At 41.2% G+C, this 5,565-nt stretch overlaps 1 pseudogene; it reads right to left on the reverse strand.

Moving 5' to 3' along the window:
- Nucleotides 1-2,668: 2,668 nt before the first annotated feature.
- Nucleotides 2,669-5,281, reverse strand: LOC105033843 (G-type lectin S-receptor-like serine/threonine-protein kinase At2g19130; annotated as a pseudogene).
- Nucleotides 5,282-5,565: the final 284 nt, after the last annotated feature.

Consider the following 5,565-nt stretch of genomic DNA (forward strand, 5'->3'; position numbering starts at 1 on the left):
AGTGATAGGACCGAAGTTTCTTCATCGATTTCATAAAATCAAGTAGAGAGAGACAATCAGAGGAGAGAGAATTTATGAGGTATAATTCGAATTGATCAGGTGACACAATCCAACATTACGATTGATCCAATATCTTGATTGGTGAAACCAACATGATCAAATCAAATCATGGCTAGATCGGAATCATGGATGATCAAATCTAAAGATTCATGGTCTGATTAAGGTGGGTGCCAGTACGCTGTCTGACAATCATGGATCAGGGTTCTTCATTAGAATCAGATCAGACTTATTAAAAAAAATTTCTTCATTTACTAACCTTTTTTAGAGAGAGAATCAATCAAGAGAGAGAATATTTTAGAGAGAGAAAATTCTAGAGAGAGAAAACTCATCTTGAATTCTTCAGACAATATGATTCAACAAATTCTAATCGATCGATCAAATCATGCTAAAATTATCATGCGGACAATTCAATAAAATCATGAGAAATAAAATCTAAAAATACCTGATCTGATTAAAGTGGATGTCGGTGTACCGTCCGACGATCACAGATCAAAAATCCATCACGAGGATTATTTAAATTCATCATCATTCTTCTCAAAATTCTAAAAATCTTAGGAGAGAGAAATAATCTAGAGAGAGGATTCTAGAGAGAGAAAGTAGAGAGAGAAAATCCGATTTTAGAGAGAAAAAATACTAGTTCAGGCTGAAGAGAGAGAGGGAAGAGAGAGAAACTCTCTTTCTCATATTTTATTATTTATATCATTATTTATTAATTAATTTAATGATTTTTCTTTTCTTTTCTTTTCTCTCTCTTTTTTTTTTCACGGAAGAGAGAGGAGAAAATCTTATTTATTATTATTATATTATTATCATTTTATTTTTCGTCTTTCTTCTTTTTTTTCCTTTTCCTTTTTCTTTTCTTTTTCTTCTTCTTCTTTTCTTTTTCTTTTCTTTTCCTTCTTCTTCTTTTCTTTTTCTTTTTCTTTTCCTTCTTCTTCTTCTTTTTCTTTTCTTCCTCCCGTGGACTTGTTTTGGGCTGAAACAGGGGACCTAAAGATCCCCTCGTTGGGTGGCCGGTCAGCGGCGTAGCCGGTGTGGGACGACCGTCGGCAAGAGGAGAGACGATCCGCGGCAAGAGGAGGCCAAACCGGTGGTCGACGGTGACCACCGACGACGGAAAAACGGCAAAAAAAGAAGATTCTTCCGCAACAAAATCCGGCGACTTCGGTCGCCGGCGAGCGTGCGCATCGGCACGGGAAGGAAGGGGGAGGAGAGAGGAAGGGGAGGAAGCTTACCTCTGACGCCGGCGAGGCTTTTTCGGTGAGAAATTGGATGGCACAAGGACGGGTCTCTGTGAGAAAATTTCCGGCGATTGCCGCCGTTTTGCCCCGGGATTCTTTGGTAGGAAGAAGGGAGAAGGTCTCCCCTTTAAATAGAACCAAAGGAGAGGAGTTTGACTCCTCTCCGGTGAGGTTTCCGACTCCGATTAGGAGCCGGTCGGGAGAAGAAGACTCTCTGCGGGAGTCTTCATCATCATTTTTTTTTTTTTTTTTGGTTTGTTTGGACTGGCTGGGCTATCACAATAGTATTATCATATCTTCCTGCATTCTAGTGGTTTATAAGTTCCTAATCCATAAATTTGAAGATAACCTTACGTGGTGGCGGTTTTAGTGTGAAAATCTAAGCTGCTAGGAGTCAAGGTACAGTCGAAGATTCCAAGTCATAAATCCGTTTACTTGTTTATTGTTAAATCTCTATTGTGACAAGACAGTCAATATGTAGGTTTTATACTATCCAGGTTTTACCCGATATATGTAATTTAGTTTTTCTGTACTTTCTAAAAATCTAGAGGTTTTTGAGTTTCTACTCCATAGATTTGAGGAAGATTTTACCCAGTGGAAGTGCAGGAATAGCCTAAAATTTTAAGCTTGCTAGAATCAGTATGTATTCAAAAGTTCTAAGCTTATAATAAATTTAGTCACAGTCTAGTCAAAAAGTTTTGGGTTTTCAAGAGTCAACGTGCATTAAAAGGTTTAGTTATGGTCAAAAGTTCCAAGATCATAAGACAAAAGATACAGAAGATTTCAACCTACATCAAAAGGTTGAGTTATGGTCAAAAGTCCCAAGATGACAAGACAAGAGATAAATAAGATTTATGGATCAAACGTCGACAGCCTACAAGCCATATTAGGTTTACTGGTATTAAAAATATTATGTTATATTTGTCAAATTATTTCTTTGCAAATCTTCCAGGTGAACTTACGCGAGAATGCTTGCGAATCAAATGGTGTTATTGTCCACGTACCACTACTTTTGTAGAAGAGCTCGAACATATAAAAATTTAAACACTTGACTGATGATGCATATTCACGCAACCCCTACTCGTTTCTTATCTAAATGAAGAACTTTGCTTCGCTCGCATTCGTTAGCGAATTTTACAACAGTAAACATGAATGTTTTCCTTAATGCCAGTAGGAAAAACAAATCTTTTTATTGTGTAACACAATATTATAAACATTCATTCTTTGAGAAACCCTAGAACAAAATAGAGGCTTCATTCAACTGTGATAAAACTTCAGAATCATAAGCTTGTCATACGAGTGCAGCTTTTCTTGATCTTGTCTTCTCTTTAATAAAAAAGATCCTTTATTTCTATCATTAGTACAGAATTGAAGCATATTAAACTCCTAACTATGCCAGAGAAACCGTAACTAGTATGCAGCTTGATCCACTTGTACATGGATATAGATTACAAAATAGCTAGACTCATTCAAACTTGAACAGGGAAAAATGAAACATCCCAAATCCCAAATTTCTCAACCCTTAGGATGCTGAAGACGTTAGTTTAGGTTGACAGCTAGTTGAGTTGGTATTATGAATTTGCGAGCTTTGACCTGAAGGCAAGTCCGAGTAGAAGACTATGGCCTCCGTGTTCTGTGCAAGGACATAAAGTGACCTTGGAACCGGAGGCATGTTAACTTCGGTGAAACCCTCTAGAATTTGAACAACTTGAACCATTGATGGCCGGTGAAACTCATTATCCTGAATGCACCAACAAGCAATCTTACAGGCTCGATCAAGCTCTTCCAAGTCAGCATCACCATTCAGCTTGTGATCCAACAAGCTAAGAACATCTCCTTCTATGACTCTATTAATAGCTAACACAGAGAAACAGACATTCTTTCCATCTTCTGATTTCTCTGCATTTCTCCTGCCTGATATAATCTCCAAAAGCATCATCCCGTCGCTATAAACATCAGCTTTGGAAGTGATAGGCACACCGGAAATCCATTCTGGTGCAAGATAGCCTATTGTTCCCCTCATCGTCGTCAGAACTCTACTAAAGTCGCGGCCCACAAGCTTTGCAAGGCCGAAATCTGCCAGCTTTGGGACAAATGAGGCATCCAGGAGTATATTCTCTGGTTTGATGTCACAATGTATGATGCAGTCCCTGCATTTCTCATGTAGATAAGCTAATCCTCTCGCCACTCCAACAGCAATCTGATGCCTTGTTTTCCAATCCAAAACCATGGAAGTGCTTCGAAATAGCTTGGTGTCTAGAGAACTATTTGGCATGTAATCATAGACCAGCAACCTTTTTTTAGTCCCTTCAGAGCAGAATCCACGAAGGCGAACCAAGTTAACATGCTGAATTTTTCCGATGGTGCTCACCTCGGTTCGGAATTGCTTCTCCCCTTGATGAAGACCTTCAAGCTTCTTCACAGCAACGACAGTCGAGTTAGGCAGCAACCCTTTAAAGACAGAACCGAACCCTCCTCCCCCTAATTTCTCTGAAAAGTTTTTGGTTATTCGCTGCAAGTCACCATACTTAAACAGTACCAAATTATTCTCCATGGCTTTTGTAGTACTAATCATTCGTCTCCGTTGATTCCCCAAAATCAGCATGAAAGCAATTGCCAATAAAGCTAAAACGCCGACCACCACACCCACCGCAAATCTAATGGATAGTCATTTCCTGGATTTGGAATTTGGCAGCTCCGAAGCAGCTAGACGGAGGTAAAGGGTCTCCCCAAACGATCCATCTGACTGCTGCCGTAAATTCAGCAAGTCTCCATACCATACAGTGCATCCCCTACTATAAGAATAAGCAGTACAAGAGCAATTCTTCAAGCAAGCTAACTCGCAATCTTCACTACTAGCAACTGCTGCAGAATGGTTGTTAATAGGCAATCTCATGCCAGGCATCATAAAGAACTTATCTTTATCCCCATGACCGGCCCAGCTGTTAGTACTGCACTGCAAAGGAGTGTTTCTCACACAGCCCTGACTCTGATCGCCCGAATTCCAATTGCTCGGAGAAGCCTCACTGAAGCCCTTCACACAGCTGCAGAAGGGCAGGCTCTTCTCGGTGCAGCTGCCAAAAGGACCACAGAGAGCGTAGACATCACACTGCTGTTTGGGCTCAGACCAGAAGAGCATCCACTCCTGAGCATCCTCCACCCATGTCAGCTTCTGAATCTGCCCTGAGACATCCATGACAAGCCTCAAGATCATGTTATCATCAATAGGAGAGTAGATGAAGTAGTTCTCTGTTGTAGTGGAGACGTACTCAAAGTGGTAGATGTAATTTGATGTCATCTCAGGAATAGCAGTGAAGAGATGTCCATTCCAATATCCACTGCTCCAATACTGCCTGGTTCCGTTCCATGCTATGAAGTACTGGCTAGAACCATTGGGGTCTATCTCAAGGGAGAAAATCCCAGGAGAAGGGTCATCAGAATTCTTCCAGGAGGTTACACGATGCCTTTCTCCAGTCAGCTTGTTCATTCCAAGCTTACATCCAGGTAACCATATGTTAGCTGGGTGGTCAAAGCTCTGCCATAAGACTCTGGATGGGTTAGAGTCGTCTCTAAGAACAAGGTTTCCAGAGTCCAGGATCACAGCAGTTGTAGAGTTGGAATCTACGGAGGTAAGGTTCGTAGACCAGACTTGCTCCTTGAACTGGTTGAGGAGGACCAGATTGCCATCATCAGAGATTCTGAGCTCTGATGTGGTTGGGTCGGAGATGGGTGTCTCTCTGTTTGCTACCCAAACAGGAGTGAGCCGTGAGACCTTCTTGAACCAGATGCCTATGTTGTAGTTGTGGGTGGATTTGTTACCTGGCTCGAAGAAGCCTAGCACAAAGTTGCCACCTTGTGAGATTATGGTCCGGTTTCCAGAGAGAGGGTGGTTCATAGAGATGGAATTGGCTGCAAAAGAGTGAGGGATGCTGAGAAATAAAGAAGACAAATAGGAAAGGAAAGAGCAGAGGATGGTTCATGGTTGCTACACTAGGGAATGGGAGGAAAGACTTGGAAGTGCTTGGCAGAAGAAGAGGAAGGCCGTGGCTGGAATTCTATGGACTAATATGTGGGAACATCGAAAGGCTGAGTATAAGACAACCTAAATAGCTGCCAAGGCCTTGCCTGACTTGTCTTCCACGACCCCCCAGTCAATGTGGCCCCACTCTATGGCGACATATTTTTTTTGATGTAAATGAGTCAGTGAAGACCTAACTCAGAAGGTTTTTTTCATTGATGTAATGTAGATAAGTACAATATTTTA

This window comes from Elaeis guineensis, chromosome 5, assembly GCF_000442705.2.
Source record: "Elaeis guineensis isolate ETL-2024a chromosome 5, EG11, whole genome shotgun sequence".
Taxonomy (NCBI): domain Eukaryota; kingdom Viridiplantae; phylum Streptophyta; class Magnoliopsida; order Arecales; family Arecaceae; genus Elaeis; species Elaeis guineensis.